The sequence below is a fragment of the Callithrix jacchus genome, chromosome 10 (genome assembly GCF_049354715.1).
Source record: "Callithrix jacchus isolate 240 chromosome 10, calJac240_pri, whole genome shotgun sequence".
Taxonomy (NCBI): Eukaryota; Metazoa; Chordata; class Mammalia; order Primates; family Cebidae; genus Callithrix; species Callithrix jacchus.
In genome coordinates, this window is record NC_133511.1 from 52062562 (window position 1) to 52089732 (window position 27171).

Genomic DNA, 27171 nt, shown 5'->3' on the forward strand with positions numbered 1-27171 from the left:
TTATTGAGTTTATGTTTACTTCAGATAATTTTTGTCATTGACTCAGTAAGACTCATTTATGTTACCTATATAAGCACTTATTTAAGAAGGAAGAGCATTTGAAGGTATTTCAATTAAAAATAAAACTACAAACAATTATGATAGGGAATATACTCAGATAATACCTAGTGAATCCTAAAATTATCCTTGGATATTTGATGAGCCAGAGACTTCAGAGAAAAGAAATAAGAGTTTTGATAAACTCTGGATATTGGTGAACTTATTTTCTATGGTGTGTATCTTGTATTTGGGAGTATTGGTTAATCTTCAGTAGGTGAGCAATAATAGCTTAATGAGTAAAATGTTAGCAGTTTGGATTTAAGTAGATTTTTGGAATCTCCCAGAGATATTTCCCAGTGGATATGAAACCTCTATGCTAAGTAACAGATGCCTTCTATTAGAAATTGTATGACAGGAGATTAAGGCAGTCAGAGCTCTGAAACATAAACAAGGACCACAGCCTTTTGCGCTGGAAAGAACCATAAAGCTCATGTACTTTAACCTCTTTGCACAGATGAAGACTCAGAAAGAGGACAAGTGATGTATCTAAGGTCACACAGCTGGCAAGTGATGGAGTCATTCTTAAAACCTAGATCTTCAAAATTCAATTCTCCTTGAGCACTTTCAGGCACTGAGTCTCAGCATTTCTCACCAGAGTATCTACAGTCACCAGGGATACTAGCTGCATACCTGGAAATTTCACCTTAGCATTTTGAATTTCAAAGATTTCTGTGAAACCCATGTATTTTCTGCGTTGTAATTAACTACAATGATGTTTTTGCCCTCCTTGAACTGCAGTAGGGCAACAGGAGTATGCACCATTTCAAGTTTGGCTTCTTGGGTCTCCTGGCCTGCTGCCACATACCTTTAATCTTTTCGCCACATGGTGACACAGAAACAGACACTGCAAGGCATAGCCAGGGTGGGAATCACTGGAAGGCCTCCAAAGAGATAAGATACATTTTCTTTTTATTGTTACTGATTGAATGCAATTATTGACCTATTTTGTGCCCAGCCTCACTGCTGTGTGAACATATAAACTTTTGAAATTAGGCATAATGTTTTTTCACTAAAATTCATAAAGATACTATCTGTCAGTTAAAAAACACAATTCTGTTTAACATGTAAGCATGAATTCTCTAGTTTTCCAGTTGGACAGCAGTTGGCTGACACAGAGAACAACTCATCATGATATAGAGTGCCTGTGATTTTGCACAATTTTATGAGGGCCCTGACTGGCTCTTAAGTACATTTATTGCTGGTATCATTCATTAAATGCTTTAGGAAATATTAAACGGCTAAATACTGGTGTGAACCAAACTGGCATGGGAAGTCAGATCATATAACATGTTTGGTTGAGGACAAGCAATGGTTCGAAGAGGCCCTAAGTTTTCAGAGATTATGAGAGGGATTGCTCACGATAAGAACTTAAGTTAGACTACATTTCAGCTTGGATTTATCTGCCATCAAAGTCTGCTTTTCTTGTTTCTCTAAGACAGAAAGATCATTTCTATCATCCATGTTGCAGACTTCATCAAATACAATCACTAAACGGAACATTAGGGTTCCGTAAACCATGCAATTAGATTATTAAGCTCTACAAAAAGCAGTTGGTGTCAGTATCTAGAACTTGTTATGTTTGTGCTAATAGAACACATACTCAGAGTCTTTTGACAAATGGAGCTCTAGAAAAAAAAAAATGAGATGGGAACTCTGGCTGACCTACCCAAAGACATTCCCAGATAATCTACAAGGATAACATACATCGATGATGCCACAGATCACGAAGAAGAAATATATTTAGCTGGGCAGTCTAACACAAGCATAATATTGACTCTGGAGCCTTAGTGCCTGGATAAGAGTCCTGACTCTGTATCTTATTAGCTATGAAACCTTAGGCAGTTTCCTTATCCTACTTGTGACTTCATTTTTTGTTTCTGTAAAAATGGAGACAATGGCATAGATATCTCTCACTGTCTGAATTACTGACTTCTTTTCTTTTTTTATTTTTTTTCCTGAGTCATGTTCACCACAGCCTCAACTTCCTGGGCTCAAGATGTCCTCCCACCTCAGCCTCCTGAATACCTGGGACCACAGGCACATGCCACCATTCCCAGCTAATGAATTTGTCCTCTCTAAACCATTGCTATTGCAACAAAGGAACAAGATTTATTTGCATTTGCATTTTTAACAGCATTACTTGCTATCTAAGCTCAGGCCTTTCATCATTCCAAATGGAGATGCTAAAGATAATTAAAGACAATGCAGTTTCCCTGTCCATACAAACTTGCTCACAAAACTCAGGAACTGAAAATATTGTATAGTAAGGAATATGCATATATACTTCATAGAGTTCCCTGAGGGTTAAATGCTTTCACATATACATGCAAAGTTTGTAGAATAGTGCTTGGCATGTAGTAAGGAGTAAATATTAGAGTTATCTTTTTCTGAACTCAAATTGTAAAATAATATTTTGCTATGAGGAAGCAGCTAAGATGTATTCTATAAATAAATAAGCTCTACCACGAAAGGATAGAGAAGGGCTTCTGAGGGTTATTTTGGTTTTTGTTTGTTTGTTTGTTTGTTTGCCCATAGTCTAAACTTTATTGAAAAACTGACACCAAAGTTCACTGTTGTATACCTTACAAAACCAAATATAATTACATTATCTTGGTAGGTTAAGTAGAATTATGGAACTTATGTTAAGGCTTTCTGTGAGATAACACAAATTCAGAAAGCTGTTTGGATCATTGATGTTGCTTTCTTCTAAATGAACACTCTTCTGTGAGTCTGGCCTTTCCTCCTGTAGGCTGACACAACACTGTTGAACAGCCTACACAAAGAAACACTGAGCATGGCTGAAAACTGTGGTGATCTTGTAGCAACCTGGACATTTTACATCCATAAAGTAAGAATTTGGCCTTTGCACTAGGTGTTTCTTTTTATGTTTTTTCTTTTCCTCTTCCAAGGACAGATGTAGTAAATCTCTAGCCTAAGGCATGTTGATCTCACAAGCCTAGCCCTTCCAGACCTCTCAGCCGACACTGCTAACCTGTTTTTTTGTTTTTAAAGAGAGAAAAGAACCTACAGAGGAACACTAGCAAAAGGATACCTACAGAAAAAAGCAAAAAGCTTTATTAATTAGGGATATGATTTTAATTTTATTTTTACTATAAAATTTTTACATCTCCCACCCCTACCATTCTTGTGTTGCTGCCTGCAGGAAGAGAACAAGTCAGAGAGGTGATGGAGTTTGGATGACTACCACGGGACTAACAGGACCCAGCCAGGGAAAAGTCATTGCAACTTTGAAGTCAAAAAGACTAAAGTTAATCTAAAGTCTTAAGAATTTGGTTTTCCTATTCAGGTTCTAAAATGCATGAAGATAAAGTAAGTATAACAGATTCGCATCACATGAATGCTGGAAGCTTATCTAGTTCACCTCTGTTGCTAACAATGGGCCTTGAGAGGTAAAGTAACATGCCTGAGCTTCCAGCTACTAAGTATAAATCTATGCCCCAATATGCCCAGAACTTTCTACTATACTTGCTGCCTTCCAATTAAGAAAAATGACAAAATAATGCTTCCATTCTTCTTAAATGTTGTGAGACCAATAAATAACCTTACCTTGTTCTTTAAAATCATTTCTAAGATTTGTGCTACCTCCCAGAAATCCTTTTCCCATTTCTTTGGGGCATGTACTCTAAGTACCAATCCATGTGTGGTGGTTTGTAAAGTTTAATATAACAATTTTCTTCTAAATATAGTGATATTAATATATTTATATCTCTTAACTCTAATTAAGGTTTACCTTTGGTTTAAAGGAAGTAGAAACTTCCTGACCAAGTTTGGGGAGCTTTGGATATCAGAATCTTCTCTGATGGGAAGCACATGGACTTAAAATTGTGTATTGGTATTGGATCAGTTACTGGGTCCAATGAACTATTAACTGTAAAGTATTGACCTCATTGAATTTTAGTTCCGACTAAAAGTTTTTAGTGCAAATTTGTGTGAAATTGCCTGGGACATAAAATAATTAAAACCTCAGCAGACTTTCTGGTCATGTCATACTATGTCCTCCTAGTGATAGCAAACTAGAATTGCAGGAGATAAACTAAGGCAGAAAATGCAACACATGCCTTTGTGTATGTGTTTTCTTTTTGAGAAGTCCATTTTTTAATATCCCTTTTCTTTAAATCTCTTTTAAAAGTTAGTAGAAGAAATTTAACCTCTTCTTTTCCAACTTGGGGGATGTGATGCTGATGTAATACTTTGATTTTGAACTTTATGTTCTAAAAGACAGTTTGTCTTCCTGAAATTCAAGTCTGTAGGTGGTTAAATGGGGAAAGAATGTAATAAATTTCAGACTTCCCAAGTTGAGAAAAAAATAACAGACATCTTTCTTCCTCTAATGCAAGGTCTTAAAAAGATTGAAATCCTAGCAATCAATTGAGAGAAATGTGTTAGAGAAATAGCTTTTCCCTGAGGAAATGAGGGAAATGCCATAAAGCTAAGGGTTGTACATTAAAGTAATCATTGAGATGATTTTTTTTCCTGTAATGTATTTTCTGGACCTTCAAAAGTATTGGATAGTTTCAGTGTAGATTAAGATAAATGACAGAAAATAAGGGCTTTTAGTATCTGATTTTTATAACCCCACTTTCACTATTTTGGGGGTTTCTGAAGAACTAAAAATCTGCTTTTCTTTTAGATTAACTATTTCTATGCCACTATAAGAAATGAGCACTATTCCAAAGAGATAGTAGATGCAATCCTAGTTTGGAAGGCTAAAATTTAGTTGTGTGAAAAAGATAAGCCTATGGAAAGAAAGTAAACAAAATAGCATTGTGCCACTAGAGAAGCCAGAAATAAATTCATATATTTTCAGCCAACTCACAAAGGTGCCAAGAACATGCACTAGAAAAAGGACATTTCTTCAATAAATGGTGCTGGGGAAACTGGATATCCATGTGGAGGAGAATAAAACTGGGTTCTTACGACTCACTATATATAAAAATCAACTCAAAATGAATTAAGGGCCTAAATTAAGAACTTAAACTGTACAAATACTAGAAGAAAACATAGGAAATGGTCGAGAACTTTAGCTTAGGCAGATTTTATGCTAATATTTAAAAAGCATAGGCACAGAAAAACAAAAAAAAAATAGACAAATGGAGCTATAATAAACTGAAAAGCTTCTGCACAGCAAAGGAAACGACCAACAAAGGGAAGAGAACCTGGGGGATGGGAGAAAAGATTTGCAAACAATTCTTTCGACCAGGGACTAATATCCGGAATATAAAGGAACTCAAACAACTCAGCAGCAAAAAAACAAACATACGAAAAACCCAAATGATCTCACTGAAAAGTGAGCAAAGGATCGGAATAGACATTTCTCAAAAGAAGACATACAAATGGTTAGCAGGTATATGAAGAAATGCTCAGCATCACTAATGATTAGGGAAATTAAAATCACAGTGAGACATCATTCCAGTTAGAATGGCTATTATAAAAAAGACAAAAAGTAAAAAGACCCTGTGAATATGTGGAAAAGAGGGAACTCTTATATGCTCTTGGTGGTAATGTAAATTAGCACAGCTATCATGGAAAACAATATGGAGGTTTCTCAAAAAACTAAAAATAGAACTACCACATGATCCAGAAATTCTACCACTAGGTATTTATCCAAAGAAAAAGCAATCAATGTATCAAAAGGATATATATACACACTGTGGAATACTATTGTGCCATAAAATAGAATGAAATCCTGCAATTTGCAGCAGCATCGATAGAACCTGTGGTCATTATACTTCAGGCTTCCCAAGTTGAGAAAAAAATAGCAGACTTTTTTCTTCCTCTAATGCAAAAGGTCTTAAACAGATTGAAATCCTAGCAATCAGTTAAGTGAAATAAGCCAGGCACAGAAAAACAAATATTGCATGTTCTCACTCATATGCAGGAGGTAAAACAGTGGATCTCTTGGAGGTAGATAGTAGAATAATGGTTAACAGAGGCCAGAAGAGTGTTGGGGAAGAGGATAAAGAGATGTTGGTTAATTGGTATAAGCAAACTGTTTAAAGGAATAAGTTCTAGTGTTTGATAGCACAGTAGGGTAACTATAGTTACTGATAATATAGTGTATATTTTAAAACAACTAGGAGAGAAGATATGGAATGTTCCCAACACATAGAAATGATAAATGTTGTAGATTATGTATATGCTAAATACCCTGATTGTTACACATTTTATGCATGTATCAAAAGATCATTATGTACCCCATTGCACAAATGTATATCAAATTTTTAAAATAGCATTGTGCCATAAAAATATGGTCTTTGGAACCAGAAAACGCTGATATTGAGTCTTTGCTCCACCAATGTTTGTTACTTGACGTTGTTCCGTTATTGAACAGAGATCTCTAGTAGTCAGGGTCTTTGCCTGCTAAACAGCAATGCTATTATCTTTTTTCATCAGTTGTGGCGAGGTTTAAAAGAAGCAATGATGTTTACATATAACTTACCTTGCTTTAAAAAAAATTAAAGTGCTTTGTGAAAGTTAAGACACAATGCAAAATAAGTTAAAAATAAGTGAGCTAACTGAATTAAAGGGAAGATAAAGGTAGCAAAGTAGGATATACCCATGAAATAAAAGCTATAGAATCTAGTATGTTACCTGATACCTGGGGATCACTCTTCAACACTGGTTCTCAACTAGAGGTCATTTTACCGCTGATGTTTGTAGACATTTGGGGTTGTCATAATTGGGGCAAGGATGGGAGTGTGCTAGGGCACCTAGTTGGTAGAGGCCAGATATACAGCTAAATACTCTACAGTGCGCAGGATAGACCTCCACATGAAGAATTAACCAGCCCAAAGTGTCAATAGTGCTGAGATTGAGAAAGTCCTGTCTACAACCTGCTAACTCCTTTATACACTTTCCTGGCACCAAATGAATGTTATATACTTTGGAAAAGGGAAAGAATTCTGAGGGTTGAAGTAATCCTGGAAGTTTCCAAAGAGGATCTGGAACTTGAGCTGAGCTTTGAAAAAGCAAGAGGCATAATAAAAGGCATGGGAGGCCAAGAGAGTGTGGGAAGATAGAAGCAATGAGAGATGATTAAGACACTTCCCTTGAATTTCAAGGTGACAGATTGACCCCATTCTGCAGTAATCCTCACCCAATAGAACCTACTGACATGACTATAAAAGGTATAAAATGTATTAAATACATAGCCATAATTTATAAGAATGGAATGTCTTAATGAACCAGAAATTGTGATAAACACTTATAAAAAAAAAAAGTGAGGGGAGCAAATGGGAAGTTATTTTGAAAATTGAAGGCCCAAACATATGGGAAAATTCTGCCATAGAGGATGAGATCATTTGACTCACCAAACATTTAATCAAAATAAGGATAAAAAGGAAAGAGGTAGATTGTGACATCTTTACTTAAAGCATTGATTCCTTCATGCCTGCTGGGTCATGAGCCCTTTTGTGACTGATGAAGTCTATGGATCCTTTCCCCAGAAAAGTGCACATACTCATCCCATATTTGCATAAAATTTTGACAGGCTCATGAAAATGTATAAGCCCCAGTACTGGTGGTAAACTTTTGTGTGTGGGGGTGCCTCTTCCCCTAGCCAGTAGCCATTCCAAAATGCTGATACTATTACTATTTAATATTTTCTTTCAATTATAGGCTGGGAGGAACCATTGAAAAACATTGGCTGGTGAGATTCAGGGTGGCCGAACAGGTTAGATAACTCAGCTTTAAGCCATAATCTCATTCGATGTCAGATCCTGTTGGGAAACTGAGCTCTCCATTTGTTCCCTGAGTCTTAGTGGCTTTCTCAGTTCCCAGACCTTTGTCTCAGTTTCTCTTAGGTTGAGATATAGTCTTACTTATGCAATCATTGTCTCTAGAGACAAGACTGACCAGTAAAATCCCACCTGGGAACTATATTCCTTCTGCCAATGAAGAGACTTTTTTCTGATGTTCACTACCTGACTTCAAGAATTGTACATTTTGTGCAGCACCTGGATTCCCCATCATTGTGCCTTTTCTATACCCAGGAGCAAACATTATCTTCCCCTGCCCCTCCCCTTGAACCCAACTGCTGCCTCCTTGCATTAACTGTCTCCTGCAGCAGCTTCACCAAATGGATGCTTTATTTTTGACCCAGTTAGTTTTGTCTTTATTGGTAATAATAATGATAGCTGCCATTTATCAAGGTCTTACTTTGTGCTAGATGATACGGTAAGCCCTTTGCAAACAATATCTCATTTAATTCCTGGTATAGATTTTGTTTTACACATAAGGACAAGCTAAAGAACTCATCCATTTTTATTGGGATTTGGAACTAGGTCTCTTTTGTCTAGCACTACAGCTCTTAACTATATTTCCCTCAAGATGTTCTTCCTGTGCTTTTCCTAGGAGTTTGTTGATTTTCAGGTCCTGGTCGCTTTTCTTCTTTCTTATCTTTTTATAAATAACTATCATAACTGCACAAGTCTTGAGAAATAAGAAGACACCTTCAGCATCTTAAACTAGGATAATTAAGGAAGGGTGGCCTCATAGAATTTAAGTCAGGAGGGAGGTGGTGGGCAAGGGGTGGCAAGCTCTACTTTGAAGAGGTTGAATTTCAGCTGACCACCGCTAAAGGAGTACAAGCTTTTCCTTTCAATAAGTGTCTTACCAGAAATGTGATAGCAATTTTTAGGAAGAATTTGGCAAACATAATATTTAGCAGATTTGCAACAAATGCTATAAGCTCAAATGGAAGATTTTTTTTCTTTTGGCAGCACACTCAGCCCTCCAAGGGAGAGTGGATTATTTTGTTTGCAAGTGCAGTAACAAGGGAGGTATTAAGGACAGCAACATTCCTTTCTGTATAAAAAATAAATAAAAGAAGAAAGATTATTGAGGGCCTCTCTGCCGTATTTAATGTACTTCAGGATGTTGGTAGAAAGATATCAACCTAGAATGAGTTCACAGAATACATTCGGTTTCACAGAAAGTTTAAAGTCAATCCAGGCACTCAGTGATCTCTTTCTGTATATTTGATCTACCCATCTGCTGGACTTTTGAAGTTTTGGATAATAAAAAATGAAAAAGGAATAGCCCCAGAAGTATTTGCATGAACTTTAATTGAATTCAGTTCAGAGCCCTTTGGCATGAAGAGTACTGACTTTGGCACGCATTCAGGAAACACTTTTATGGGAAGCTTCTCTGTTTTTGTTTTGGATCAACTTTGCACAATTAATCACAACATCATTTACAGTTATAAAAAGTTGGAAACAACCTAGAGGTCCAACAAATAGAAAATAGATCATTTATAGTACACAAGCCTGACAATATATTATACAATATTAAAAATATGGCACTAACATAACATTAAGTATTTATGTTATGTTTTGTTATGTCATGTTAATATGGGAAAAATGATGCTGTGTTTTGTTACAAAAAATACAAATGGATGTGTTAGTGCCTTCAAAAGGGCAAGAGAATTATGAATGGTTTAACATTCTTATTTCCTTTATTATTTCTCATGAAAAATAGCTATTCTGTAAACAACAGAAAATGTAATAAAAATTTGCATGATCAAGGAGGCCTTATCACATAAATAAACTCAAGTTTCTCTCTCCCAAAAAAGCTAGTATAGCAGTCTGTTTTCACGCTGGTGTGAACAAATACCTGAGACTGGGTAATTTATAAGGAAAAGAGGTTTAACAGTTCAACATGGCTGGGGAGGCATCAGGAAACTTAAAATCATGGTGGAGGGCACTTCTCAACAGGGTGGCAGAAGAGAGAATGAGTGCAGAGCAAAGGGGGAAGCCCCTTATAAAGCCATCAGATGTCATGGGAAGTCACTCACTATTACGAGAACAATATGACAGAAACTACTACCACAATTCAGTTATCTCCACCTGGTCCACCCTTGACAGGTGGGGATTATTACAATTCAAGGTGAGATTTGGGTGGGGACACAGCCAAACCTTATCAGCTACCAACTCTTCAACTGCTGCAAATATTACATTACTCTTTTCTTAACATGTAAGTGTCTTCAACAGTTTTTTTTAACCTCTTACTTTGTGTTTCCTCCTCAATCTGTTGAAGTCTGCCTTCTGCCAGGTCACTTATTTGAAAGTGTTCACATCAAGAAATACAAAATCCACCTTGTTGCTGGAAACAGTTTTCGGTCTTTCAGCAGTTGGTATTTATTTGTTCACACCTTCCTTAACCTTGCAATTCCCAGATTTCTATTTCTTTGCAGCATTCTTTTCAGGCTCCTGGTGCTCTTTAAACTTTATTTTTCCTCCAGGTCTGTATCAGCCCCTTTTTCCCATCTTTACACACTATCTCTTAGTGAGCTTATTCTTACTCAATATATGTTACCTATATGGTGGTGAGCCTCCGATCTAGACTTCATCTCCAGAACCCCTGTATTGGTTATCTATTGCAGCATAGCAAATGATCTAAAAATGTACTGGTTTAAACCAGCACACTTTTATTATCTTACAGTTTCTGTGGGTCAGAAATCCAGGCAGAGTTCCTCTGGATTTTTTTTGCTTCCTGGGGTCTCACAAGGTCATAACTAAGATATCAGCCCATAGTCTCCCATTCTGAGGAAGAAAATAAAACGACAACTTTTTATCCTAGGAATGTGAGCTCCCTTAAATTATCAGGCCAAGAAAAGTATTTAAAATGTGGCAGCAGTCATATCCCACTACCCCTTGAGCTAAATTGCTATCTCTCAAAGCCACTTGCTTTGCAGGCTCTAGAATAATTGACACCAAGTTGCCATAAAATGCCATACTTCCTATAGTTCACCAATGTATAGTCAATTGCTAACTAATGTTATTTCTGTGAACCAATGAGAATTCCCAACAAAAAGTTTTAATTGTTCCTTCTCCTGATTCATCCTTTTTTTCTTTAAAAACTTGAGCATCTCTTTTGTTCTCCAGAGCACTCCCAAGGCAACTTGAAAGTGTTTCCCGGGCTGCAGTTCATAACCTTTGTGCTTGAATAAGCTCTCTTTAAACTAGATTTTGAATTTTTGATTATTTTAGGTTGACAGTTTCTTGGTGTCTGTTGACCAGATGTGACTCTCAGGACCTTGCCATGTGGGCCTCTATAACACAGCAGTTTGCTTCATTAAAATGTGCAAATTATGAAAGCAATAGGGTGTACTTGCAAGATGGGATTCATAATCTCTTGTAACCTAATCATGAAAGAGACATCTTCTCAATGTTTCCATATTCTGTTGGTCAGAAGCATATTACTGAACGAGACAGTATTACATGAAGTCTGAATATACCAGGAGGTAAGATCATTGGGAGTCTTCATAAAGGCTGCCTATTATAATTCTAAACCCTGTATCTCATTCACTACTTGTACATCAATGTACAAGTGCTATAAGTAAATGCAACATGCACAAGTCTGAATACATCATTTTCCTAATTCCAAAGACAGCTCATTTCCTTGTTTTTAGTTAATAACATTTCCATTTCAAAATCAGAAACCTCTATATTATATTTATTCTTCCTTACTCCCAACATTCAGTTTATCATGAGCTCCTATTAATTCTAATTTCTAAATACTTATTACAGCTGTCTCTCCACATGTGTGTCTTAACCTGTCATGACCTGAACCAATGTCATCGCTATGGCTTCCTAACATACCTTCCTTTTCCCAGCCTTGCTCTCTTCCAGTCCTCAGCACAGCAAAGGTGACAATCACACTCCTGCTTAAAATTCTTACCTGGTTTCCCATAGCTCAGAAATATTTCAAGATGGATATGGATAGTGATTCTGAAAATGCACATTGAATAAATCTGTGATTTCCACAATTTAGGCTACAAAAATTTAAACTCAGGAATATCTTTCTTAGCTGCTAAGAATACGTGGAAGTCGAGTGACAGAGTTGTGAGGGGCCTAGCTTCTATTTGAATAATATGCAAAATCTTTATATAAGTGGTGCAGTGTCAAATCTCAGATTTGGAGGATGTAAACTCAAAACAGTTGTATTAGTTTTCAGTACCACTATCGATTGTTCTTTGAACATTACCTTTTTGGAGGGCTGTAACCCTTGAAGATATTTCAATTTCATTGTATAACTTTCCAGACATTTTCACTTATTAGAAGTTTCATGGCAGTTCTGAGAAACTCAGACCTATTTATTGTAATATTTCTATCTCCAAGGGTTTCTGGTAGCTCACAGAGTGCCAATATGAGGATGGGAAAATGATGCCCCTTCCTCCTGGTGGAGCCAGGGACCGGAACAGTCAGTTCAGACTTCTAACTCCTCCCCAGACTATATGAAATTCTAGTCGCCTGGAATTTAGAGATTGTGCAGTCTGCTTTAACAAACTTCCTCTTCGTTTTTCTAATCTGGCCATGGAGTAGGTGTAAATAAGAGTGAAAATGATGCTTTCTAGTCAGTGGTAACATGACTGGTTATCAAATATTTCAAATATTGCCCCAAATGCTGTCCCCAGAAGGTGGTGCTGTTAGTTCTGGAATGTTCGTCTTGGAGCTGCCTCTCCAGAAGCAGACCTGGGTGGACCAAGTACAAACTGGAGGTCAGTCATTTGTGCTTATTTCAATCTGTGCTGTCCATGACTTCAAAGCATAAGTCACTGGATTCTCTGAAAATACTTCCCATTCTCAAATTCATTTTGACTGGATTATTTTCGAGGCTTGGAAAACAGTTGAAATTTGTTATTCTGATAACTCCATTCAAAAATGAGATGTAAAAAATGACCTTTTTATAGGAACATATGGGAGAGAACTATTAAAACCCTTAAGATTTGGTTTGGCAGAGATATTTCCTCATTCAAAAATGAGTAGCATTTTTGGCACTTGCTGTAGTACTTTGTAGCTGGCAGCTGAATTATCTTGGCCTCTGCCCAAAACTCTGGACTGAAAAGCTGATCTTCGAATCTCCTGGTTAGTTAAAGAAGAATTTAAAACACTCAATGGCCATTTACATGTCAAAAATAAGACATAATATTAACCTGATATTGAGACACTGTGCCTGCCTAAATGGATATAACAATAGATAAAATAACTACCTTTTTTGAATGGCAGTGCATTTATATTCTTCTTCAAAACAACCTGTCAATAGAACAGATTTTAACAGCTAATTTTACAGATATAAAAACTGAGGTTCAGTAGACCGAGCCTTGCTCAGGGTATTTGGAAGAATCAGCATTTGAGTCCACAGCCCCAGAAATTTAATCTATTCTCTTTCTATTATGTTACATTGCTTTTAAAGTGTATTTTCTGAAATTCAATGTAGTAGGCCTTGAGTTAGTATCTTTTCCTTTAAATGTACCTGCACATTATACAACACTCTTAGCCACTAATAACCGAGAAAGTTATTTCTGCTTTCTTTAGCATTAGTACTTTTACATTCTTCTTAAAGATTATTATACTACCCATGATTGGTCTATTATAAACCAGGGTCATCTTAGTAGTTTACAAATATGTCCATAAGTAGGTGTATCATGGTCCCCTAAATTAGCTTTACTCATTTTCTTTTTTTTCTAGAAAATTTTGTTAACCAGAATTTCATGCCTCTGTAAATTTATCATCCTCTAACCCATAGCCTCATATTATTTAGTGTTCTGGGACCTCCAAATGTAACCTTTACTATTAGACAAGGGGGCTTGATCTCTCTGATGTATGTTGAAAGCCAATAATGTTAACTCACTGTCTTTCAGTTTGATAATAATTCTGTCTTAATTCAGCCTTGTACATATTGCTTCCTGTTATGTTCCATTCTTTTTCTTGGAGAAAGTCAAATGGAAGAGTCAAATGAAACACTCAGTTACCAGTATGAAGCAATCTACCACTTCAGATGTAAGTTGGTATGGACTAAAAGGAAGTAACAGTTCAATTTATGGATTCCGGGGAAATAAAGTAATATGATCTAGGAAGTATAGATATTTAAAGAGGACTACTTCTAAGGTGATGGAACATAGCTGCAGAAGTCTCCTGGGCACAAATAGGGACAGTAACATGGTTCTAAATTTTGGCTAAATATTCCCAGTGAGTTAGTGCCTGGGTGAGATAGGTGGGCATAGTATATCACGATTCAGCAAAATAATAACTGAGCATGGTATCTAAACCGAAGAAAATGGGCCAGGGGTCTGTGGAGGAACTAGAATACAAACTAGGATGATATTAAAGGTTCTGGGAAAGAAGAAAGGCTGCAACTTTGCTTCTGGGTTTATTTCTATATATGCTGAATTTTAATAATAAACAGACCCACCTGCTGGTGAGAATGGAATCAGTGGGGAGAAGGAATTTGTGAAGAGAAATAACTATAATCAGATCTTTGTTTTGGTAATATCGTCATCTGTTGGTAAGGAAATCTTAAGAGGAAGGGCAAGATTGGAAAGAGTGATATTAGTTAGGAAGTTATGGGTATCTTCAAAGCACTGTCCAAGTCTCACCTTCATCTTGTCAGACTTTCACACCCAAATTTCTGTAGGATCAACTACCCTCGCCAAATCGTTTAACGTTTATTTTCTGTTTCTGTATCATACTTAATGATATTATAAACTTTGATGAATTTAATTAATTTTATCTTAGTTGTCTCATTGCATTAGGTTCATAATAAACACACAGAATAATACATGAATGCTTTTCAATGAACAGTAGAAAGTAGGACCAAATAAAGCATGGCATAGCAGAGAAATGGAGGCCTAGCATATTATATACAGGAATATAGATATGCCAAAAAAGGGGAAGGCTAACTGATTTCTATAGCAAAGTATCATCAGATATATGACTGAAAAAAATGTGTATACAGTTTTTTCTTTTTACTATTCTATTTTTTCTAACTTTTAATGCAGGGGTACATTTGCAGGTTTGTAATATAGGTAAATTGTGTCATGGGGGTTTGTTGTACAGATTATTTCATCACCCAGGTACTAAGCCTAGTACTCATTAGTTATTTTTCTTGATCCTCTCCCTCCACCTTCCATTAGGGCCCAGCATGTATTATTCCCCTCCATGTGTTCATGTGTTCTCATCATTTATCTTCCACTTATAAGTGACAACATGCAGTATTTGGTTTTCCATTCCTTGCTAAGGATAATGGCCTCCAGCTTCATCCAATTCCCTGCAAAGGACATGAGCTCATTCTTTTTTTATAGCTGCATAGTATTCCATGGTGCATATGTACCACATTTACTTTATCTATTTTATTATTGATGGAAATTGAGGTCGATTCTATGTCTTTGCTGTTGTGAATAGTGCTGCAATGAACATATGAATGCATGTGTCTTTATAATAGAGCAATTTATATTCTTTTTGGTATATACCCAGTGATGAGATTATTTGTATACATTTAAAGGGTACAACTGCAATTTTGTTACATGTATATATTGCATAGTAGTGAAGTCTGGGATTTTAGTGTATCTGTGATTCAAATTATATACATTGTACCCATTACCCATTAAATACATTCTCTCTCTCTCTCTCTCTCTCTCTCTCTCTCTCTCTCTCTCTCTCTCTCTCTCTCTCTCTTTGAGCCAGGGTCTCAGTGCAACACAGGCTGGAGTGCAATGGCACGACCATCTCCACAGCCTTGAACTCCAGAGCTCAAATGATCCTTCCATCTCAGCCTCCTAAGTAGATGGGACTACAGGCCCATGCTACCACACCTGCATAATTTTTGTTTTATTTTTGTTGAGAGAGTGTCTCACTATGTTACCCAGGCTGGTCTTGAACCTTGGCCTCCCAAAGTTCTGGGACTACAGGTGTGAGCTATTGTACCCAGCCAGGATTTATTTTCCTTTAAGTAGATAGCTAGTAGTGGATTTGCTGGATTAAATGGTAGTTCTTTTAGAAAATAACAGGCTTTTTCTCACTGTTTTGAATGTATTACTAATACAGGCAGGCTCTGAGACTTTGAAGAAATCCAGAATATAAAATTAAATTACTAAATAATACAAGAAATCAAATAGAACATGAGTTATTTGAAAGGATTCAAAAGAATATCCATGTTGTCAGGAGCTGAATTTATTTAAACACAATATACCAGAGTAAAAATTTTGGATCACTAAACAATACACAAGTATGTATGTATATATATATTTGTGTCAACATATTTATGTGTATATGTATATATGCACACCTGTGTGTGTGTGTGTGTAGAAAAGCATGAGAAAAGAGAAATTGAGAAGCAAAGGTCACTCGCCACAAAAAAAATTAAGTTTCTGTCATCAACATGCAAGTGGAAACTGGCACTGGAATAAAGATGAAACTTGAAAAAAAAATTAGGCTTTCTTCCAGTTGCAATTCTTGGAATGTAAAATTTGCAGCACATGGTTACTTTTTCTGAATGCCGGTTCTTTGGAGATATTTAAACTCAAACCTCATGTATCCCTTGCAGTCTGACCGTGCAAATACTGAATACCTGACTGATCTCTTTATGAAACTGAAGCTGTTTTATTCCAAGGCTTGGCATGCTGTCAGTAACTCAAAAGTCCACAGTCCTGTTATTAAGGTAGATTTTGTCTCATAAAGGAAAGGAGGAAAATTACGCTTTCTGAAAAAAAATAGCATGTAGGTTAACTTTGGTCTGAACCCTTTAAAATCATCAAATGGCTTCAGGGCTGTTATATATTTATCTGAGTTATTCTGAGCCACATATATAGCCAATTGCTATATATGATTATTTTTGCTCCTAATTTCACTAGCAATACTGAGAGGTGATAACCTTTATATCACAAAGTATTCCCCATTTTATCATCTGAGTGATCTTTATGAAAACCAAGTCTGTCTAAAATTGTTTCTAAAACTTCATTTGTTTAAAACTTTAAGGGATTACTAGCATCTTTAAGTTAAAATTCAGCCAGAGAAGTCAGCGTAACATAGAAGTAATAGCGCAAACGCTTGAGTCAGATTGGCTAGCTTCAATTCAAGGTTCTACTTCATACTAACCCATCTGTATTTCAGGTTCCAGGTTCTGAAAACTGAGGAAGATGATTGCACATACCACATACAGTTGTTGCATATTAAAGAAGATAATTTAACTAAAGCCATTAAAAAATTGCCTGGCACACAGTGAGTGTTTACTGAGTGCTAAATCGTATCATCATTGACACAGAATGCAAGGCCCTTTATAGTTGGGTCTTTACTTGATTTGCAATTTCTTATGTGTCAATAACTCTGTTGGATTTCTCCATATGTGATTTTGTCCACTTTATACAATAATCCTGTTGGATAGGTATTATTATCCTTGTTTTCAGGCATCCAACGTAGGTATTTCATGTTACCATCACCATCATGATAATATTTTTATTCAACAGGTGTAATCAGTTCAATTCAATAGAGAGCCTCAGTAATTTAAATATAGAACGTCAATCTGTGGAGAGGGGTGTGTAGTGGGGGAGGGAGGGAGGGAGAGAGAGAGAGAGAGAGAGAAGAGAAGAGAGGTGGGCAAGATCTGTTAACAGAAGCAGAGTTAAGAAATGGGCAATTCAGTTCCCAGGTCCCAGACTCCATTATCTTCTTGAGACACAGCAGAACTGAAATTTTTCTTTTTTTTTTTTTTTGAGACAGAGTTTCACTCTTGTTACCCAGGCTGGAGTGCAATGGTGTGATCTCCGCTCACTGCAACCTTCGCCTCCTGGGTTCAGGCAATTTTCCTGCCTCAGCCTCCTGAGTAGCTGGGATTACAGGCACGCACCACCATGCCCAGCTAATTTTTTGTATTTTTAGTAGAGACGGGGTTTCACCATGTTGACCAGGATGGTATCAATCTCTTGATCTTGTGATCCACCCGCCTCGACCTCCCAAAGTGCTGGGATTACAGGCTTGAGCCACAACGCCTGGCCCCATGTATTCTTATAATGCAATTGCTGTTTTGGCTAAAGATACATTTCCTTGAAAATTAAAAATCCTCACTGCTGCTTCACTGCTGGTAGCTGTATAGGAGAATACAGAGGATTAAAGTCCACACTTCTCTCTCAGAGATAAGGTGATGCATGGGCTTTGAGCAAAGGAATAAGGTGTGTTGTGGGTACAACAAGGGACAGAGCTGCTAGTTCTTTGTACCAAAGAGTGAAGGGACAGCCTATTCAGGACCTCAAAAGATCCCATTCATCTTTTCCTCAATTCAAGAGATGTCTGGTCACTTTAAAGGTTCACATCTGGAAGTTGCTACTGAGAGGACTCTGTCAATAATAGTGAAAATTTCTGTGAAGTGAACCTGCAGCCTTCTCTTCTAAATATGAATTTTTAATTCTTTCTACCTGGATGTTTTGCTACATGACTAATTCTTATGCCTGGTAGGTGGAAAATACAGCCTATGAGCTAAATGCTGACATGAATACATAGAACTGATAAGTTCTCAGACAGAATCACAATAATGCTAGAACATGGCCAGGCTACGCAGCACCCTGAGGCTGTTCTTGAGGTCAGCAGGGATCATGAACATAATAGCTATAATTCCTGTTATTACTACCAGACTCACATTCTTACCCATAAATTTCCATTACAAACTCATTGTTCTGCTTGGTTCCATACAACGTGTTCTTGATTCTATGTCAGGAAAAGAGTTAAGGTCTAGACTTCTTTATGAAAGTCATATTCTAAACTGGACATTGGTTTCTTAAATAGTTGTTAGTGGCTCAAAACTAAATGATGCTCTTTTTTTTTCTTTCTTCTCATTTAACTTTTCCTCATTCATTATTCTATTTCTCTTTGTGTGTGAATGTTTTTAGTAAAAAACAAAGACACAGTAATGTTTTAACTGATTGTTAGCCTATTTGTGTCTCTATAATTAAATACCCCGTTCTTTTCAGTATCACAGTGTTGCAGTCTAAGATTTTTCACATTTAAAGTTGATAAATTTATTTAGTTAATATTATTCATTTGACGTGTTAGGCCTATCTATCCTCTTGGGGAAGTTCTGGTTTTCTTACTTTAAAAATAGATATGGAAAGATAATTGATGTACATGAAATATTTTGATACAGACATACAATGCATGACTATCACATCAGGGTAAATGGTGTTTTCATCACCTCAAGTGATGAAATCTTTTCTTTATGTTATAAACATTCCAGTTACACTCTAAGTTATTTTTAAAGGTACAGTAAATTATCATTGACAGTAGTCACCCTGTCGTGCTATCAAATGCTAGATCTTATTCATTCTAACTATATTTTTGCACCTATTAACCATCCCCACTTCCTTCCCCCACACACTACTCTTTCCAGCCTCTGGTAATCACCATTATAGTTTCTATCGCCATGGCTTCACGTTTTTTAAATTTTAGCTCCCACGAATAAATAAGTGAGAATATGCAAAGTTTATCTTTCTGTGCCTGGCTTGTTTCACTTAACATAATGTTCTTGAGTTACAGCCATGTTGTTACCACTGATAGGATTTAATTCTCCTTTAAGGCTGAATGGTACTCCACTGTGTATCCATTTTTCTGTTGATCAACACTTAGGCTGCTTTCAAATCTTGACTATTGTGAATAGTGCTGCAATAAACATAGAAGTGCGATACTACTTCAGCATACTGATTTCATTTCCACAGGATAAATACACAGCAGTGGGACTGCAGAATCATATCATAATTTCATCTTTAGTTATGTGAGGAACCTCCATATTGTTCTTTATAGTGGATGTACTAACTTACATCCCCGCCAACACTGTGGAAGTGTTCCCATCTTTCCACGTCTTTGCACAGCATTCATTATTACCTGTGTTGAATAAAAGCCATTTTTACTGGGGTGAAACAGTATCTCATTGTAGTTTTGATTTGCATTTCTCTGATGAGCAGTGGTGTTGATTACCTTTCCATAAACTTGTTAGCCATTTGTATGTCTTTTGACAAATGTATATTCAATTATTTTGCCCGATTTTAAATTGGATTAATAGACTTTATTTCCTATTGAGTTGTCTGAGCACATTTTATATTCTGGTTATTAATCATTTGTCAGACAGATTGTTTAAAAATATTTTCTCTCATTCTGTGGGTTGTTTCTTCACCCTGTCGATTGTTTCCTTTGCTGTGTAGAAGCAGTTTAACTTGACATAATCCCATTTGTCCATTTTTGCATTGCTTGCCTGGGCTTGCAGAATATTACTCAAGAAATCTTTGTCCAAAAAATGTCCTGGAGAATTTTCTCAATGTTTAATTTTAGTGGTTTTATAGTTTGAGGTCAATGTTTTCAAGTTTGGTTTGCAAGTATTTTGTTGAAGATTTTGACATCAATATTCATCAGTGATATTGCCCTGTATTTTTTTATATATCTTAGTTTTTGTTATCAGGGTATAGTGGCTTTGTAGAATGAGTTTGGAAGTATTCTCTTTTCTTCTATTTTTCAGAATAGTTTGAGTAGAAATGGTGCTATTTTATTAAATGTTTGGTAAAATTCATCAGTGAAGTCTTTGCATCCCATGATTTTCTTTGCTGGGAGATTTTCATTTCAGCATTGACTTATTATCTTTTTATTGGTCTGTTGAGGTTTTCTGTTTCTTCATAGTTCAATCTTGGCAGGGTGTATATATCTATATTTCTTCCAGATATTCTAATTTATTGTCATATAGATGCTCATAAGTCTCTAATGATCCTGTGAATTTCTGAAGTATTGATTGTAATGTCTCCTTATTCAAGATTTCTTTTTTTGGTTTTCTTTTCTTTTTTCTTACTCTGACTAAAGGTTTGTCTATTTTGTTTATCTTTTCAAAAAACCAAGTTTCTGTTTCATTAATCTTTTGTATTTTTTTATTCCAATTTCATTTATTTCTGCTCTGATCTGAACTGTTTTCTTATTCTACTAATTTTGAGTTTGGTTTGTTATTACTTTTCCAGTTATTTAAGATGCTTTATTAGGTTGTTTATTTGAAGTTGTTCTTTTTTTTTTGACACGGGTGCTTATGATGATAAAGTTTCCTCTTGGTATTTTTTTTGCTGTCTCATAGGTTTTGGTTTGCTGTGTTTCCACTTTCATTTGTTTCAAGACATTTTAAAAATTTCTTCTTCTTATGCTGGGCGCGGTGGCTCACGCCTGTAATCCCAGCACTTTGGGAGGCCAAGGCGGGTGGATCATGAGGTCAAGAGATCGAGACCATCCTGGTCAACACGGTGAACCCCCCATCTCTACTAAAAAAACAAATACAAAAAATTAGCTGGGCGTACCTATAATCCCAGCTACTCAGGAGGCTGAGGCAGGAGAATTGCCTGAACCTAAGAGGCATAGGTTGCGGTGAGCCAAGATGGCGCCATTGCACTCCAGCCTGGGTAACAAGAGTGAAACTCCTTCTCAAAAAAAATAAATAAATAAAATAAAATAAAAAATTTCTTCTTCCTTTCTTCATTGACTTACTGGTCATTCAGGAGCATTAATTTTTGTGGAAATTTAATTTCCAGTTTGTATAGTTTCCAAAGTTCCTCTTGTTATTGATTTCTAGTTTGATTCCATTGTGGTCAGAGAAGATAATTTTTACCACTTTAAGTTTTTGCATTTTTTTGAGGCTTGCTTTGAGACTTAAAATATGATGTATCCTTGGGAATGACACATGTGCTGTGGAGGAGAATATGTATTCTGCAGCCACTGGATGAAATGTTTTGCAATATCTATTAGGTCCATTTGTTCTATAGTGCAGGTTAAGTGTGATATTTCTTTGTTGATTTCCTGTTCAAATAATTGTCCAATACTGAAACTGGGGTGTTGAAGTCTCCAGCTATTATTGTATTGAGGTTTATCTCCCTCTTTAGCACTAATAATATTTGCTTTATATATCTTCATGCAGCAGTATTTGGAGTATATATTTGCAATTATTATATCCTCTTACTGAATAAACCTTTTAATCACTATATAAAGACTATATTTTTCTCTTTTTATAGATTTTGCTTTGAAATCTATTTTGTCTTATAAGTATAGCTACTTCTGCTCTTTTATGATTTCCATTGGCATGAAATATCTTTTTCCATCCCTTTAGTTTTAGTCTCTGTGTACCTTTATAGGTGAATTGTCTTTCTTATAGGTAAAAAATCAATGGGTCTTGTTTTTTCAACCATTCAGTCACTCTTTGTCTTGCACTGGAGTGTTTAGTCCATTTATATTCAATGTGATTTCTGATAAGTACTTACTTCTGTTATCTCGTTATTAGTGTGGTTGTTTTATAGTCTTTGCTTCTGTTTTTCCTTCCTGTCTTACTTTTGATGAAGATGATTTTCTCTGGTGTTATGTTTTAATTGCCTGTATTTTATTTTTTGTGTATCCATATTTTTTTGAAGTTACCATGAGACTTGCATATAACATCTTGTAACTCAATATTTTAAACTGATGACAACTTAATACTGACTACGAAAACAACCAAAGAGAAAATGAATAAAAATTCTGCACTTTAATTTCATTCCCTCCCTCACTTTTTACACTTTTTACTGTTTTCATTTAAACTTACTATACTATCTTTCTCTTGAAAAGTTGTTGTAATTATTATTTTTGAGAGTTCATCTTCTAGTCTTTCTACTAAAGGTATGAGTGGTATTTAGTAGTCTCTCTACTCAATGTATGAATAGTGTATTATAATAGTGTTACAATATTCTGTGTTTGTCTATGTACTTACTGTTACCAGTGAGTTCTATGCCTTAAAATGATTTCCCATTGCTCATTATGTGTTTTTCTTTTATATTGAAGAATTCCCTTTACAGGTGTTGAAAAAAGTTCCTCAGCATTTGTTTTTCTTGGGACATCTTTATTTCTCCTTCATGTTTTAAGGATATTTTTGTGCATATACTACTATTCTGGAATAAAAAGTCCTTTTTTTTTCTGTCATGTCACTCTCTTCTGGCCTGTAAGGTATTCACTGAGAAGTCCGTTGCCATACATATTTGAGGGCCTTTATATGTTATGTATTTCTTTTCTCTTGATGCTTTTAGAATCCTTCTTTATCCTTTACCTTTGGGAGTTTGATTATTATTATTTTTTTTTAATTTTTTATTGGATTATAGGTTTTGGGGTACATGAGCAGAGCATGCAAGACAGTTGCGTAGGTACACACATGGCAGTGTGCTTTGCTTTTCTTCTCCCCTTCACCCACATTTGGCATTTCTCCCCAGGCTATCCCTCCCCACCTCCCCCTCCCACTGGCCCTCCCCTTTTCCCCCCAATAGACCCCAGTGTTTAGTACTCCCCTTTCTGTGTCCATGTGTTCTCATTTTTCATCACCCACCTATGAGTGAGAATATGCGGTGTTTCATTTTCTGTTCTTGTGTCAGTTTGCTGAGGATGATGTTTTCCAGATTCATCCATGTCCCTACAAATGACACGAACTCATCATTTCTGATTGCTGCATAATATTCCATGGTGTATATGTGCCACATTTTTCCAATCCAGTCTATTATCAATGGGCATTTGGGTTGATTCCAGGTCTTTGCTATTGTAAACAGTGCTGCAATGAACATTCGTGTACATGTGTCCTTATAGTAGAACGATTTATAGTCTTTTGGATATATACCCAGTAATGGGATTGCTGGGTCAAATGGAATTTCTATTTCTAAGGCCTTGAGGAATCGCCACACTGTCTTCCACAATGGTTGAACTAATTTACACTCCCACCAACAGTGTAAAAGTGTTCCTTTTTCTCCACATCCTCTCCAGCATCTGTTGTCTCCAGATTTTTTAATGATCGCCATTCTAACTTTGATAAACCTGACAAAAACAAGCAATGGGGCAAGGATTCCATGTTTAACAAATGGTGTTGGGAAAACTGGCTAGCCATGTGCAGAAAGCAGAAACTGGACCCCTTCCTGACACCTTACACTAAAATTAACTCCAGATGGATTAAAGACTTAAACATAAGACCTGGCACCATAAAAACCCTAGAAGGAAATCTAGGCAAAACTATCCAGGACATAGGAGTAGGCAAGGACTTCATGAACAAAACACCAAGAGCATTGGCAACAAAAGCCAAAATAGACAAATGGGACCTAATGAAACTCCACAGCTTCTGCATGGCAAAAGAAACAGTCACTAGAGTGGATCGGCAACCAACAGAATGGGAAAAAATTTTCGCAGTCTACCCATCTGACAAAGGGCTGATATCCAGAATTTACAAACAACTCAAGCAGATTTACAGGAAAAAAACAAACAAGCCCATTCAAAAGTGGGCAAAGGATATGAACAGATACTTTACGAAAGAAGACATATATGAGGCCAACAATCATATGAAAAAATGCTCATCGTCACTGGTCATCAGAGAGATGCAAATCAAAACCACATTGAGATACCATCTCACGCCAGTTAGAATGGGAGTTTGATTATTAAATCCCTTCAGGAAGTCTTCTTTAGGTTAAATCTGTTTTTCTGTAAACCTCTTGTCCTTGAATACTGATAATCTTTCTTTAGGCTTGGGAATTTCTCTGTTATTCCTTGGAATATACTTCCTACTTTGACCTCTCCTTTTACCTCCTCTTTAAGGCTGACAACTCTTAGGTTTGCCCTTCTCAGTCTATTTTCTAGAACTTATAAGTGTGCTTCATTCTTTTTATTATTTTTTTTTGTCTCCTCTGTATTTTCAAATAGCCCATATTCAAGTTCACTGAATCATTTTTCTGCTTAATTCTATTGTTAAAAGACAGATGCATTCTTCAGTATGTCAGTTGAATTTTTTAGGTCCAAAATTTCTGCTTGATTTTTAAAAATTATTTCAATCTTTTTGTTAAATTTATTTGATAGGGTTCTAAATTCCTTCTCTGTGATATCTTGAACTTTGTTGATCTTCCTCGAAATAGCCAGTTCGAATTCTGTCTGAAACGTCATACATCTTTGTCACTCTGGGAGAAGTCATTGGTGCCTTATTTAGTTCATTTGGTGAGGTCATGTTTCACTGGATAGTGTTGATGCTTGTGGATGTTTATCAATGTCTTGACATTGAAGAGTTAGGTACTTGTTGTAGTCTTCTCAGTCTGGGCTTCTTTGTACGCATCCTTATTGGGAAGGCTTTACTAGTATTCAAAGACAACTGAATGTTGTGATCTACATCTTTGGTCATAGCAGCTGTATCGATACCTGAAGATAAGACTGTAGTATTAAGGGGTACCTGAAGCCCAATAATACTGTGACTCTTGCACATTAATAGACATATTGCCTTGGGTCCTGGGTAAGACCCAGAGGAATTCCCTAGACTACCAAGCAGAGACTCTTGTTCTCTTCCCTTAGTTTCTCCCAAACGAAGAGTTTCTCCATCTATACTAAGCTACCTGGAGCTTGAGGAGGGATGACGTAAATACCTCTGTGTCTAAACCACTGGAATTCACTAGGCAAGACCCAAAGCCAGCACAGCACTGAGTCTCACCCAAGGCCCACAGTGACTGCTTAACTTCCTGGCCACTGCTAATGTTCACTTAAGGCCCAATCACTCTTCATTCAGCTAGTTGCAAATCCAGTGAGGCCTGTGGTCTTTCCTTTAGAGTAGTGAGATCCTCCTGTCTCATTAAATCCATAATGCCATCTAGGAACCAGGGCCTGAATTCAAGAGCCGTAGGAATATACTTAGTGCTCTATTGCACTGCAGCTAAGTTGGCAGCCAAGCCAAAGACAAAGTCTTGTGAGAGCACTCTTTCATTTCCTCATGCAGGAGTCTCTCCCCATGGCCACCACCGCCCCAGGCCTGCAGCAGGTGCTGCCTGAATACTGCCAATGTTCATTCAAGACCCCAGGGCTCCTCAGTCAGATTGTGAATTTTGCCAGGCCTGAGTCTCTCTCTACAGAACAGCTGGTTTTCCTTTGGCCCATAGTGGGTCCAGAAATACCATCCAGGAGCCAAGTCCTGGAGTTGGTAACCCCAGGAAGCCACTTGTTGCTCTACCGCACTGTAGCTGTGCTGGTACCCAAGCTTCAAAACAAAGTTCCCTCCACTCTTTCCTCTCTTTTCCTCAAGCAGAAGAAAAGGAGTCTTTCCCAATGGCACCACAGTTGGGAATGTACTGGATCACACCTAAAGTCAACACAGCCCCAGGTCCCATCCAAGGCCTGCAGTGAGTATATCTTGCTGCTGTTAATGTTTATTCAAGGACAAAGGGCTCTTTTCATTAGCAGGTAATGAATTTTGCCTGGGCCCTTCTCTTTATGGAAGCAGATGCCCTTTTGACCAAGGGCATGTCTAGAAATGTTTCCTAGGAGCTAGGGCCTGAAAGGGGAGCCTCAGAACTCTACCGCATGCCTTATTGTACTGTGGCTGAGCTGGTATCCAATTTGCAAGACAAAGACAAAGTCCCCTCTACTCTCTCCTCTCCTCTAGAGTAAGGAAGGAGTCTCCCAGAGCTGTGAGCTTTTTTGCCTGGGGTTGGGGTAGAGGAGATGCAAGTACTCCCTTGGGTGCACTAACTGGTGTTTCGCTAGGTTGCATATCCACCAAGTCCACTCACTCTGAATACAGCATAGTAACAGGATTTGTCCAGGAATTAAAGCCCCGTGGTCTAGCTTGCCTTTCAAGTTTACTTAGAACCCCAAAGCACTTTAGCTCTTGTTGTAGGTCTTGCTGAAACTCATGTTCCCACCACTGGGATGGATAATTCCCCTCTGGCTAGTGCTGGTATAAATGCTCTCTCTATGGATGCTGGCCAAGTTCTGCCCATGTTTCTTTCTGCTGTGACAGGGCAACACTTATTTCCAGTCAAGTCCCACAATCATAGTGCTCTCTCTCCCCTGAGCACAGATTCTCTCTTGATACCACACAGCTGCTGCCAGTGTATGAAGGAGTGGTGTCAGCAATTCAAGACTGCCTTTCCTACCTTGTTCAGTGCCTCGTTCCTTGATATGATGTTAAAACTAGGTACTACGATTGCTTATCTGAGTTTTTGTTCTTATGATGGTGATTTCTTTTATGGATAGTTGTTCAATGTGGTGTTCCTACAGGGGGTTGTGATCACTAGAAAGTTCTATTTGGCTATCTTCCTCCAACTCATCACCCTGATTATCCAACTTAGTTCTTTTAAAAATTTGTTTTGGTTCTTGTAACGTGAATTTACATTTACATTTTAGAAACAATGAGATAGTATCTACAGAAAATTATTCTGGGTTTTGGATTAAAAAGACATTAAATTTATCTATTTGTCTGAAAAAAACTACAATTTAACACATAGACATATCTTAG

At 36.9% G+C, this 27171-nt stretch overlaps 1 pseudogene; it reads right to left on the minus strand.

Annotated features, from left to right (window-relative positions):
- Positions 1-2737: 2737 nt before the first annotated feature.
- LOC108593766 (small ribosomal subunit protein eS27-like pseudogene) lies at positions 2738-3035 on the minus strand (annotated as a pseudogene).
- Between the last annotated feature and the right edge of the window lie 24136 nt (positions 3036-27171).